Genomic DNA, 14,819 nt, shown 5'->3' on the forward strand with positions numbered 1-14,819 from the left:
CTGATTAATTATATATCCACTCTGTTCAATGGTCATGCTGTTCATTTCCACAAGATGGCAGTAGTAACTTGCGCTATTGACAGGTGTATGTTTTCAGGTAACCTCAGCAGAGCAGGATCTGCTCATTGTGGATTTCATTATAAATTGTAAGCTGCATGCATGGCTGTGACTTGATTTATCCCTTTATCACTGAACTGTTTACTCAGTTCAATCTCCAATCTAAGACAGCCAGAGGGTGAGGTCAGTGCTCAGTGTCTGTGACCTATAAAGCATCATCTCATCGATGCTGTTGCTGAACATATTCCTGAACAACACACATCTTTTCATTGAATAGTGATGATCTTATACAGTGTCAATAACTTACACAAGTATGTGGCACTCCCCCAAGTGAGCAGAGCACTCAATGCTGGGATGTGAGTCAGTGTTGGTTGCTTCCTTGGTGCCTAACAGACAGGGCATCTGAGTACAGCTCTGGTGTTTCAGGCTCACCTGCCCTTTGTGCTTCGGCCCAATCCAATATTTTCCCTGGTAATTCCCTTCTACTGCACGACATGGCTGCTCTTTCAGAGTTAAGTCCACATAATCTCCCACTTGAGTGCCAGAAACAGAACGGGGACTGTAGTTGCCTAGCGACATCTCAGTGAGTGCACCTGGAGGTGGTGGGTAAATACCCTGAGCCTTCAAGGGGGTAGAAGTGACATCACTGCTTCCTGTGATGTGTCATAGAACATGTTTGTTTATGACCTCTCATTTGTTAAAGGGAAACTGCACCTGCTGTTGTGACGTGACTTTCATTAATGTGATGACTGTTATTTATCGAAACAACTAACCATGTTTAATTGTTACACAATTAAATTAATAATGTAACAATTAACTCATTAGGAATTTTAGGCACCACAGAAGAAATTGTTTATAGAGTTACCATCTCCCGAATCAAACTCTAAAATATATATAAGTTCTATATCGATAAAAGTAACTTAATCATTAGCTCATATCAGTCTCATTCTGAACGTTGCAAACTCCTTGGATCCGCAAGAACCCCAGCTTTACTTATGATTCAGCACTACACAATATTAGTTTATTTATTTACTAGCTAACAAAATAATAACACAGAATAACATAAACAGAGAAAAAGTCCCTAGTGGACTAACAACAGCATGACTGCTTGGTTACCACAAAAGACAGGGGTAGATAGGGAGAGAGAGAGACAAAGAGAGAGTCAAACTTTCGTTGATACATGTGGAAACTACCCTCAAAGTAATAATTTACTCTGCAAACGAACCACCGCCCGTTTGGGTAAGAGATCATGAATGTAAACTCAGCAAACTCACTGTCAACTACATTTATTTTCAGCAATCGTAACGTGTAAATATTTGTATGAACATAACAAGTTTCAACAACTGAGACATGAACTGAACAAGTTCCACAAGTTCCACAGACATGTGACTAACAGAAATTGAATAATGTGTCCCTGAAAAAAGGGAATGTCAAAATAAAATAATAAAAATAAAAAGTAACAGTCAGTATCTGGTGTGGCCACCAGCTGATTTAAGTACTGCAGTGCATCTCCTCCTCATGGACTGCACCAGATTTGCCAGTTCTTGCTGTGAGATGATACCCCACTCTTCCACCAAGGCTCCTGCAAGTTCCCGGACATTTCTGGGGGGAATGGCCCTAGCCCTCACCCTTCGATCCAACAGGTCCCAGATGTGCTCAATGGGATTGAGATCTGGGATCTTCGCTGGCCATGGCAGAACACTGACATTCCTGTCTTGCAGGAAATCACGCACAGAACGAGCAGTATGGCTGGTGGCATTGTCATGCTGGAGGGTCATGTCAGGATGAGCCTGCAGGAAGGGTACCACATGAGGGAGGAGGTTGTCTTCCCTGTAACGCACAGTGTTGAGATTGCCTGCAATGACAAGTGCAGGCCGATGATGCTGTGACACACCGCCCCAGACCATGACGGACCCTCCACCTCCAAACGATCCCACTCCAGAGTACAAGCCTCGGTGTAACGTTCATTCCATCGACGATAAACGCGACCATCACCCCCGGTGAGACAAAACCGTAACTCGTCAGTGAAGAGCACTTTTTGCCAGTCCTGTCTGGTCCAGCGACGGTGAGTTTGTGCCCATTGGCGACATTGTTGCCGGTGATGTCTGGTGAGGACCTGCCTTACAACAGGCTTACAATTCCTCAGTCCAGCTTCTCTCAGCCTATTGAGGATATTCTGAGCACTGATGGAGGGATTGTGTGTTCCTGGTGTAACTCAGGCAGTTGTAGTTGCCATCCTGTAATGTTTGGAGGTACCGATCCTGTGCAGGTGTTGTTACACGTGGTCTGCCACAGCGAGGGCGATCAGCCGTCCGTCCTGTCTTCCTGTAGCACTGTCTTAGGCGTCTCATAGTATGGACATTGCAATTTATTGCCCTGGCCACATCTGCAGTCCTCATTCCTCCTTGCAGCATGCTGAAGGCACGTTCACGCAAATGAGCAGGGATCCTGGGCATCTTTCCTTTGGTGTTTTTCAGAGTTTTCATAACTGTGACCTTAATTGCCTACCGTTTGTAAGCTGTTGGTGTCTTAATGACCGTTCCATAAGGGCTTATTAATTGAACAAGCATGGGAAACAGTGTTAAAACCCTTTACAATGAATTTCTGTGAAGATATTTTAATTTTTATGAATTATCTTTGAAAGACATGGTCCTGAAAGTTTATTTACGTGTAGATATCTTTGTTCGTCATCTCTCTGTTGAAACCAGTCAATCATTCTATGGGGAAGTTGTAGTGTCCCGCTTCGGTGAAAGGCTCTGATTTTCCACCAGAGGTCACAATGTCCTTCTTCTTAGTTGTCTTGGTCTTGTACTGGAGTGTTCAAATAGAACAGATACACAGTGATTGTCTGAGATGGGATTTTCTCCTTCCCACCTCGTGTCTTTAGTCAATGTTCTAGGACCACTTTTATATGCCCAGCTGCAGACTGGCAATGTTAGGGTCTAGTCTTCATCTTCTAGTGTTGAGAGTTTCAGGGTTTCCAACCATTTCAATATAAGGACCACGGTCTCACGTCTTCTGGTATGGTGTGTTAAATCCTAGCGAGTCCTTTTAAGCACTCTGGTCAGAAAGGGCAGTTCCATCACACTGACACACTATTCTGACCTAATTCGGAGTGTGGCTACTTAATGTGCAAAGGAAGTGAAAAAACATTATCTCATTAGAAAACCAAAATCACATTCCTATCTTAACAACAATAATTTAATCCTTGTATTATTGTATTAACATCATATTGGATGGAAACTTGACAGCCAAAGGGGGTTTCCTTCCTCAGTTCAGTATTTGGTTCATACAGTTTTTAATAACATCACAAGATGACAAGCAATATGACATGATTATTCTTTAGATCCCCACAGACCATTCCTAACATTCCTATCTTAGAAATATTGTTCCAGTATTCACTTTTTCAGTGTTATTGTTTTGGCAGCAAAAGTCTCTTCATACTGAACAGCAGGAGGGATTCCCCTCCTCCCTAATTTATGACAGAGTGATAAGGTGTCAACCCCCCCCCCCCTTCCTCGTCTGTGGGTGAGAGGGGTCTGGTCATTGTCAGACATTTGCCAAGCTGATCTGAGGCCTTGGATCTTCAGCAAGGAGAGTTATGACACTGCTAATTTGGCATCGTTATTTGGCTTGCTCCTCAAGAAATGCTACTTCCTTGAATATTTTTCTTCTTCTTTGGAATTTAATATGTTGCTTTTTCTCCATTCCTCCTCAGAAATCCACCTTTCTGTGTTCCTGTCCCAATATTCCTCTTCTCCCGACTTTGTTTGCACCCCGGTGGCATCCCGACATAACACCCTCACATAATCATCCTGCTCACCTCAGAAATGTGTCTTCTCTGGACACCAAGATTTTTAGAACATGAGCAGTGGCCACATACAGAAAAAAGACCCGCAAACTCAACTCTGTTCTACTAGGAAAACCTTCAGCTCTCCACTTCTGTCGTCTCTCTCGCAGAACAATCTTCATGCCTGACTCCAGCTGTCCGCCTATGGTTTGGTTTAATTTTACCCTCGATCCTGACTAGTCTCCCAGTCCCTACCACTGAAAAATATCCCCTCGGCATGATGCTTCCACCACCATGCTTCACCGGAGGGATGGTGCCAGGATTCCTCCAGATTTGACATTTAGGCCATAGAGTTCAATCTTTGTTTCATCAGACCAAAGAATTTAGTTTCTCATGGTATGAGAGTCCTTTTGATGCCTTTTGGCAAACTCCAAGCGGGCTGTCGAGTGGGTTTCGTCTGGCCACTCTAAATGCCTGGTTGGTGGAGTGCTGCAGAGATGGTTGTCCTTCTGGAAGGTTCTCCCATCTCCACAGAGGAACTCTGGAGTTCTGGCAAAGTGACCATCGGGTTCTTGGTCACCTCCCTGACCAATGACTTTCTCCCCAGATTGTTCAGTTTGGCTGGGCAGTCAGCGCTAGGAAGAGTCTTGTTGGTTCCAAACTTCTTCCATTTAAGAATGATGGAGGCCACTGTGTTTTGGGGGACCTTCAATGCTGCAGAAATGTTTTGGTACCCTTCCCCAGATCTATGGACAATTCCTTTGACCTCATGGCTATCAACTCATGCACTGTCAACTGTGGGACCTTATATAGACATGTGTGTGCCTTTTGAAATCATGTCCAATCAATTGAATTTACCACAGGTGGACTCCAATTAAGTTGTAGAACCATCTCAAGGATGATTAACCTCTCTGGGATCGTTCGGGACCCTAGCGTCCCACCTCGCCAACAGCCAGTGAAATTGCAGGGCGCCAAATTCAAAACAACAGAAATCTCATAGTTAAATTCCTCAACCATACAAGTATTTTACACCATTTTAAAGATAAACGTTCCTCGTTAATCCAACCACAGTGTCCGATTTCAAAAAGGGTTTTCGGCAAAAGCAGAACGTATCATTATGTTAGGTCAGCAACTAGTCACAGAAAGCATTCAGCCATTTTCCGACAAAAGAGAGGAGTCACAAAAAGCAGAAATATAGATAAAATTATTCACTAACCTTTGACGATCTTCATCAGATGACACTCACAGGACTCAATATTACACAATACATGTATGTTTTGTTCGATCAAGTTCATATTTATATTCAAAAACCTCAGATTACATTGGCGCCATGTTCAGAAATGCCTCCAAAATATCCGGAGAAATTGCAGAGAGCCACATCAAATAACAGAAATACTCATCATAAACTTTGATGAAAGACACATGTCTACCGTGCTTCTACACCTGCATTGCTTGCTGTTTGGGGTTTTAGGCTGGGTTTCTGTACAGCACTTTGAGATATCAGCTGATGTACGAAGGGCTATATAAATACATTTGATTTGATTTGATTGATACTGACAAATCAATTTCCATCCTTGTCATATAAAGAGAAATTATAGATAAAACATATCGGTGCTCATCGGCCATTGGACATTAACATTACACAACAAGTTTGAAATTGAAAATTCAACAGTGGGTGGTTTGGAAGGAATCAGTAGCTAACTGCAAGCTTTGCAAAGCAATTACTATTTTGCTTCCCCTGCTATTCGGTGGAGAGGGTGTGTGGGCCAAGTCTGGGTTTAAGGGTCTCTTTCCCAAGCTAAAAAGGATAAACATTCTCATGCACCACTATAGGCCAGAAAAGGTTGAATACATTGGCCATGCTGTCAATCCAGCATGACTTCTGTCGCGTGCAAAACAACCAGAAACTCGGAACTTGGAAATCTCAGACTTCAGTGAGTTCAAGACAACTGGGAACTCAGACAAAAACTAACTCCGCCTGGGAAAATAGGCTTTGAACATTCAACTCGGAATTCCAAGTCAGGAAATTGGGCCTCTTTCTAGAGCTCCGACCTGAAGATCACTGACGTCATGATTCAAGCTTGTTTTTTTCCCGACTTCACAGTTGTCTTGAAAGCACCATAAATCCAAAAAATACCAGACTTTGATGACAAAGTTTCATGACAAAATTTGCCCACAAGACGGACCGCTGAGCCACCTTCCTGTTCAAGTGAGCACAGCACAACGATGAGTCCAACAATGGCTTGTATGCTGCTGCATAATTTAAGTAATATGCCAGGGAAATACAGTGGGTAGAACAAGTATTTAATACACTGCCGATTTTGCAGGTTTTCCTACTGCAGGTTTTCATGGGGAATCCAGATGTCTAATCGACTTTCCTGCAGATCCTACCGCTTCCACTGGATGTCACCAGTCTGTAGAAATCTGTGGAGGTTTTTCCTTTGTGTAATGAAGAAGTAGCACAGCTCAGAATGTGTGTCACTTCATGCGGACTGTTTGTTAGAGGCGCATGACCAGAAAAGTAGCGTCAGTTTGTATTCCTCCTGTATTGAACACAGATCATCCCGTCTTCAATTTGATAGATTATTAACGTTTAAAAATACCTAAAGTTGTATTACAAAAGTAGTTTGAAATGTTTTGGAAAAGTTTACAGGTAATTTTTGAGATATTTTGTAGTGACGTTGCGTAAGTTGGAAGCTGTGTTTTTCTAGATCAAATGCGCCAAATAAATTGACATTTTGAATATATATCGACGGAATTAATCGAACAAAATGACCATTTGTGATGTTTATGGGACATATTGGAGTGCCAACAAAAGAAGCTCATCAAAGGTAAGGCATGAATTATATTTTTATTTCTGCTTTATGTGTCGTGCCTGCAGGGTTGAAATATGCTACTCTCTTTGGTTACTGTTGTGCTATCATCAGATAATAGCATCTTATGCTTTCACCGAAAGCCTTATTGAAATCTGACATGTTGGCTGGATTCACAACGAGTGTAGCTTTAATTTGGTATCTTACATGTGTCATTTAATGAAAGTATGATTTTTATAGTATTTTATTTGAATTTGGTGCTCTGCATTTTCCCTGGCTATTGGCCAAGTGGGACGATTGCGTCCCACCTATCCCAGAGAGGTTTTAAGTAAGTCAGCCATATCAGTTGTGTTTTCTTAAAGGCAGCAAATGAGGCTGAATGAACTGTTTTGCTGTCAGACAAGGCTCCACTGATAGCCAGGTGTAGCGGTGGTAAGGTTTCACTCCATGGTGCTGAAAAGAAAGCTCTGCTGTTGGGACAGCTAACAGTTTATGTGCACCGTTTGTCACTGTTATAGTGCAATTAATGTGTTGTGTTTAAGCTTTGCTGGCATGCATCTAACATTTTTTTTGAGTTTGCCCCACCAAGATTTACATGGTATAATCGCCACTGTACATGGCTAAGTTTGTCTGACAGCTATGGAGACTCATCAGCCAAATGCAGTCATACCTACAGTACAGCAGGCACATAACCAGATAGGTTGACATGAATCTCCATCATGTTAATCAAATATCATTACACTTACACAGTTAATGCTAGTACATGTGTGCAGGCTGATGACTATTTATACTAATCACTTTGCTTCCAATCTAGTATTCATGTAAAACACTAGTCTGTATGCCTGTATTGAACCTGACAAATGGGAATGGAATTGAATGGAAATAGAGGCCAGAGCAGATCTCAGACAAAAAATACGCTCCACCCCAGGCCACATTAGCCCTGGATGAAGGCTTCTAAACCCTTCACTGCGCTCTGACAGGACCAGATAAGGCAATATTGGGAAGGGTAGATGCAGGAAGTCAGTTATTCAACAAGGTTGTTTGCATAAATACAGAGTTTTACACGTTGATGTGAACCCATCTGATGCTCTGCACTCTGCTCTCTCTCCACCATTGCATTTCTCAACCCTTCAGATCAGTAACCAGAGGTACATTAGACTGGGATGTGGACCGGACTGGACTTAGGGCTCTATTCAATCCATACAGCGGAAGTTCAGCATTACAGCATGACTTAAATTTAAAGGCAATGTTCCTGCGTTAGCGTAGACTGCATTCATGGTAAATGCTGCATTGGCTCAATCAGAAATTGCCTTTAAATATCTATTGCGCAATCTGTAGGGTTTCAGCGATACAGGTTGAATAGAGCCCTTACACTCTACTCTGAGTAGTAACATCAAATTGATTCTCCTGCTTTGATCTCATTCACGACCTGATCTTTAAATAGCAGGAGTGCTCCGCTGTGTCAGCACAACAAACCCGGTAAACAAGTCCCTCCCATGGTGCTGCTCGCACCGAAGCAGCCCCATCAGCACTAAATTGTAAACAGCAAATTATCCGGGCACCACCAAAACCCGTCAGAGTCATTCTCAGATTGGATTGTTCCCACTGCCAGCCCAAGAGACTAGGGCCTTTATGGACAGGAAATGAAAAGAGCTGGGCTGAATGCATTTGAAAACGAGAACTTTATTTACAATACATAAGGGGCTGGCTGCTGGCCAACTACTAAGCTCTTGCTTAGTATACACCATTTATCAACAAGTCACCTCAACTTGGCTTTTCTTTCTCTTTATCAAGCAATGCAGAGCCACAAGAACTGCTTGTCAATACACTGAGCATGCAAAACATGAAGAACACCAGCTCTTTCCATGACATTGACTGACCAGGTGAATCTAGGTAAAAGCTATGATCCCTTATTGATGTCACTTGTTAAATTGGTTTTAAGCCTTAAGATAATTGAGACATATATTGTGTATGTGTGCCAGAGTGTGAATGGGCAAGACAAAATATTTAAGTGCCTTTGAATGGGATATGATAGTAGGTGCCAGGCTTATCTGTTTGTGTCAGAAACTGCAACACTTCTGGGCCTAACACTTTCCCATGTGTATCAAGAATGGGGGGTTCTTAATGTTTGGTATATATTGAGGTAGCATAACCCTTGAAGAAACACTAAAGTAACTCTCCTTTTTCATCATCATCATCTGCAACTCCTCCAACTATTGATTTGTTTCACAACTGCCACCAGTTTGATGCCAAAACAATTACATAATATATATAAAAAAAGGTTATAAAAGAAAGTATATTCCATACTGAAACCCTCAACTGTAACACCAACGGTATTCACTAAATTGATGGCTTATGTTTATAGGATAATGTTTTACAGTTTTGTCATTACATTTTCTATTTAAAAATAATCTTATTCAATGATTTCATATATTTTACATGTGATAAGAACACAAAGAGGATCACCTGTGACATTCTGAAGCATATTTTATGATCGGTTACATAAAATCCTTGAAAGATACCAAAATTCTGGTAGTTTACTGGTAAACTTAGAAAGTTTCCAGTAATATCCCTTTGCAACCCTAGATGTGAGTCACCATGCACTGCAAATAAAAGTATTCTGTATTATATAGAAGGATTCCTTATTATATAGAAAGCTTGAATATTTAATCTCCTTAATGCCAGGCTTCCTTCTCAAGTGTAAAGATTAACTGTGGAATCAAAGCACACCTCATTATCAGCCACAGTATGTAGCATGCTCCCAAAGCCTATCAGCACAGCTCTCTCTCTCTAGTAACAAGAGTTGGGTCTGAGTGAACCTGGGTCTAAACCCCCCCCTTTTTTAAACAACCCTTTTTTAAAGAATATAATATAGCATCCCTCTGTAGGTTCTGCTCTGTCCATCCTCTCAGGTCTCTGAAGTACCCATATACAGTAGCTCTGATCTTTTCACTGTAGGCTGCATCCTTTTAGTCCATATCTCTCCCCCCTTTTTCTCCCCTCTCTCTGGGTGTCTTATTAAAGGCGCTCTATATAATGAGATTTAGGTCCTGGGGATTAATGGTGTGGCTAATTGATATACACAGCTGGGGAGGATTAAAACCCTTCCATTCCCCCGCCGCTTTTTGGGGCCTCAGCTGATTAATTGAAATCACAGGGATGGACACAAATATACGTTGTTACCCTGCAGAGTATTCCTTCCACTCTTTGCTTTGCAATGTACAGAATGCTAGAACCGTGAGGGAGAAGGGCCCTTGACGTTCACATTAAAACACAGAGGTCATCACCTTCAGTTAATCAATCAACTTCAAGGAAAAGGTTGTCACTGTGTCTATTCCTTCTCCTAGCCCTCCAACACAAAGTCTGGATTCAATCCGTATCGCGGGAGATCCTTGCTAAAATGATTCCCGTAATTCCCGATTGATCAGTAATATGTAGTTAACGGATTTATTAACGGAGGAAGCCACTTCTGTCAGAAGCAATCGGGCCTGAATGTTACGGGCATGGGTAGGGTTCAGGCTTAAAATTCATGCCGATGCAGAGCTCAAGAAGGTTAGAGTGAAGCCCACTGATGGTTGAACATGAACTAGGTAGTAGTAAGTAAGTTGCAACATTTTTAAAACATGTCTCATTTATTTTCTTAAGCACATATCCAGTATCTAGATGAATGAAGAAAATGATTCAGATACACTTAATAATAGAACAACTATCAGCAGACATGGCTGTTTAACCCTTTCACAGTCCCAAGTCCAGAGGCAGACAGAAAGGCGTTCGTCAAAGACACAAGAGAAGAGGGAGGGCTGCATTTGACATATAAAAAAAACAGGATTATAACAAAACTGTCTTAATTCTTAAAAAACAACCCCCCAAAAAATAAAAAAATAGAAAAGATAAACTGAAACAAACGTACAGCATGTTGACAAAGTTGAGAAAAGAAACACACACACACATTGAAAATAGCTGTTCCAAAACATCTTTCAGCCTATTGAAGAGCTAGCTAGAGCAGCAACTTTTTTTTAAATGAATACTTCAAAAATAGGTATCGTACAGCATGTTGTTTTTTGAATGTCTTTTTACAGAGTATATTCACATTCTCACCACATAAGAATAAGTGCGTTAAGTAAAACATAAAAAATAAAATAATTCATGCATCTCTCAATAGTTTTGTTGACCTAAAAATGGGAATGTTCAAGGCCAGAAAAATCCTTCTAATGCTTCTTTATCAGTGCATTCTTTCCAAGCCATTTCAAGTCTTACTGTGTTATACTATCTCACTATTCAGATCATGCCTACATAAGCTTTACAGTGTGGAAAGCAACACAAAACCGTACAGGGCAGGCAAGCATCTGAGCGTATAGGCTCCTGGACTCATGAGTTCACAGAGGAAAGGCAGGCATTCTCTGTTTGTTAGAAACCCCCCTCAGTTTTAAAAACAGACACACATACACACATCCAATGTCAGTGTTGTGTTGACCGGATGATGGTTGGGTAAGTCTTCGATCAGCCCAGTGATGTATCAGGTATCACTGACAGAGGGTTGCTTTAGTAGTACTTCTCCAAAACGCTCCAAAAGGAGTATAACTGATCTTAACCTACAGCCAGCCCTATTTGTGTGGTTCTCTCGTCTGTGTTGCTGCTGGGTACAGCAGTTCTTGTGACATCAGAGAGCAGAGGAGAGGGACTCATATGAAGGTGGGGGGTTACAAGGGAGTGTGCCGCTCGAAACTTCTCCAATGGCAACCAACCCTGAGATAGCAGGAGTCCGATACAAAACACACCACAAAAGGCACTTTATAAAATGACAGTGCTTCTGTTCTAAGGAAATTCAAGTTGAGAGAGAGAAAGAGTGTCTTTCTGTACATTGTGTTCAGCGTTAAACCAAAAGGAGATGAGTTTATCATGTTCCTTTTCATCATCCAAGCCAAACGAGCGTCAGCACTCCTGTCTCTCAGAAGTGTCTCGCATCCCCAGATAGCTCGACGTCCAGTAGAGTGAGAAACAAAACACACTAAAAACTTGCCACTAAAAAAGCCAGAATAGAGTAGCAGCAGAACCTGGTGAGGTCACAGGCCGTCTTCTAGAACACTCTCTTAGGTTCCGTCCTCTCCTCACTGGTCTACTATGGGAGTATCTCATGTGGTACTGCTTGGGCCCTGCCTGTGGTTTCGAGGAGCATCTGACCCCAATCCCTCCCCCCGGACCCCCTCCGTACCCCACCCACACCCCTCTCTCAGTCGTCCTTCCCCCGCCGTAGAGGTCTGCCAGCTTCTTGAAGCGGGGGCCCCAGTCGTTGAGGTAGTCGTAGTCCTGGTCTCCTGAGCTAGAGGAGTTGAGGGAGCTGACAGAGCCGGCCGTGGAGCCACTGCCCTCATAGTCAAACACCAGCAGGGAGTCATAGGGCGGGGCCGTGGGGTCGTTGTCCGCCGCCCTCAGACCCTGAGAGAGAGAGAGAGAGACAGAGAGGCTTAGTTAACACTGAGGAGAGAAAGGCAATAGTGATTATACTGATGGCATGCTTGTTGCTAAGTTTGGTATGAACTGTGGTGCTACTGTGATTGTTATGAACTGTGGTGCTACTGTGATTGTTATGAACTGTGGTGCTACTGTGATTGTTATGAACTGTGGTGCTACTGTGATTGTTATGAACTGTGGTGTTACTGTGAATGTTATGAACTGTGGTGTTACTGTGGTTGTTATGAACTGTGCTGTTATGAACTATGCTGTTACTGTGATTGCTCCTTGGTATAGAAACTCAAACATTAGAACACTTAAATAGTATTTTGAGATAAATTACTTCTGATGTCTAATAGTTAACATACGTCGTTTATGAAGTCTCCGATGTCTCCAGGGTGGGGCAGGCTGGGTCTGACGGGGTACTGGGACTCAGCGATGATGGGCCTCTCGTCCACCCTGCGCACCCCCACTGGTTTACTGATTATGTGCTCCACAGACTCAGGCTGCTGCAGCTGGCTCAGGTCATAGTCCTGCAACACAGAGCAAGGAAGGAGACTCAGTGGGACTGTAAGAATGACTGAGGAAGTGTCTGAGTGCAATCACAGTTATTAAATATGCCATCTTCATCATCATCATCATCATCATCGTTGTCATCGTCATCACCGCCATCATCTCTATGGCTGTGTTGTTAGATGAAGCCTTGCTCTGCATGTGTAATGTGTATAACACTGACCTGGTCCTCCTCTCCTCCTCCCTCCTCATCGTACTTCAGAATGTTGTCTCTGACGTCGTCCTCTGGGTCGATCAGCAGGGGCTTGGCCTGACGCTCCTTCTCCCTGCGCTTCATCCACATCACAAACACTAGCACCAGGACTGCAACATATAACACACACCACAATACAACACAGACAGAGGAGTGAACAGGGATATATCAGAGGTGGTGTGTGTAATGTACATGATGTACATGTAATGTACATGATATACAGTACCTAGTAGTATGATTATACAGACAATGACACCTACAACACAGGTGTGTGTGTGTGTGTGTGTGTGTGTGTGTGTGTGTGTGTGTGTGTGTGTGTGTGTGTGTGTGTGTGTGCGTGTGTGTGTGTGTTTACAAGTGTGTATCATACTCACTAAGCAGTATGATGATGCAGATGAGTATGGCTATGATGGCTCCGGTCCCCAGTCCGGCAGCAGCCACAGCTCCGGTGGTAGTACAGTCTCCGTTGTCATCACACGGACACACCTTGACCTTTATAATGGACCTGTTAGAGAGGGGCGGGTTACCGGAGTCCGACACGATGATGGGAACATCATACACCTCTGCATCCAGGTAGGGAATCCTCAGTCTCAACTGGGCATAGTCACCTGCACATAGTCACACAGACACAATGTCCAGTCACTGCTAGAAGCATATAGCAGTGGTGTAGAAATAAACAGTTGACCACTCCAGAGTTTTACTGTAGTCATCTGTGGCCATGTGAGCAGTACTGGCAGAGATACAGTACATGCAAATACATACAGAATAATACACAAGTAGTCACTGTAGCGAAATAAACACGCAGACAGGCACACATCTGCAGCACAATATCTCCAATCATATTTCCAAACAACAGTATATTTCCAACGAAATAATTCCAACTAAAACAACAGTATCGGACTGCCAACAGAAAGGGGGTTATACATCAACATGCACAGATGACATCTTGTCTATCAGGGCAGGGAGATGAATGGATGTGATCTGTCACAAAGCACACAAGTCATATGTCAACATGAGACAGAGCCATTTACTCTCTAGGAGAATGGTGACATATAAGAGCTCCTTTATACCACAGGCCATCAGCCTGAGACCACACCATGTCATCTGTCACACAGAAGCAAACACACAGGGAGCCAGCATCCACACATCAGACAAGATTTAGACAATATAAATCAACAGCATTTACATTTCAGTCATTTAGCAGATGCTCTTTTCCAGAGTGACTTACAGTTAGTGCATTCATCTTAAGATAGATAGGTGGGACAACCACATATGATGAGGCTCCCGAGTGGCACAGCGGTCTAAGGCACTGCATCTCAGTGCTAGAGGCGTCACTACAGACACCCTGGTTCGAGTTCAGGCTGTATCACAACATGCCTTGATTGGGAGTCCCAAAGGGCGGCGCACAATTAGCCCAGCGTCGTCCGGGTTTGGCCGTCATTGTAAACAAGAATTTGTTCTTAACTGACTTGCCTAGTTAAATAAAGTTACAAAAAATTGACACTACCGTTCAAAGTTTGGGGTCACTTAGAAATGTCCTTGTTTTTGAAAGAAAAGCTACATTTTTTGTCCATTAAAATAACATCAAATTGATCAGAAATACAGTGCAGATATTGTTAATGTTGTGACTGACTATTGTAGCTGGAAAGGGATGATTTTTTATGGAATATCTACATAGTCGTACAGAGGCCCATTATCAGCAACCATCACTCCTGTGTACCAATGGCATGTTGTGTTAGCTAATCCAAAAAGCTAATTGATCATTAGAAAACCCTTTTGTAATTACGTTAGCACAGATGAAAACTGTCATTCTGATTAAAGAAGCAATAAAACTGGACTTCTTTAGACTAGTTGTGTATCTGGTGCATCAGCATTTGTGGGTTTGATTACAGGCTCAAAATGGCCAGAAATAGAACTTTCTTTTGAAACTCATCAGTCTTTT

General features: G+C 42.6%; 1 pseudogene; it reads right to left on the reverse strand.

The window, feature by feature from the left end:
• Window positions 1–2,769: 2,769 nt before the first annotated feature.
• The window catches only part of LOC115143352 (cadherin-4-like), a 362,505-nt pseudogene continuing 350,455 nt past the window's right edge, over window positions 2,770–14,819 (reverse strand).

The sequence above is a fragment of the Oncorhynchus nerka genome, linkage group LG15, assembly GCF_034236695.1.
Source record: "Oncorhynchus nerka isolate Pitt River linkage group LG15, Oner_Uvic_2.0, whole genome shotgun sequence".
NCBI classification, from domain to species: Eukaryota; Metazoa; Chordata; class Actinopteri; order Salmoniformes; family Salmonidae; genus Oncorhynchus; species Oncorhynchus nerka.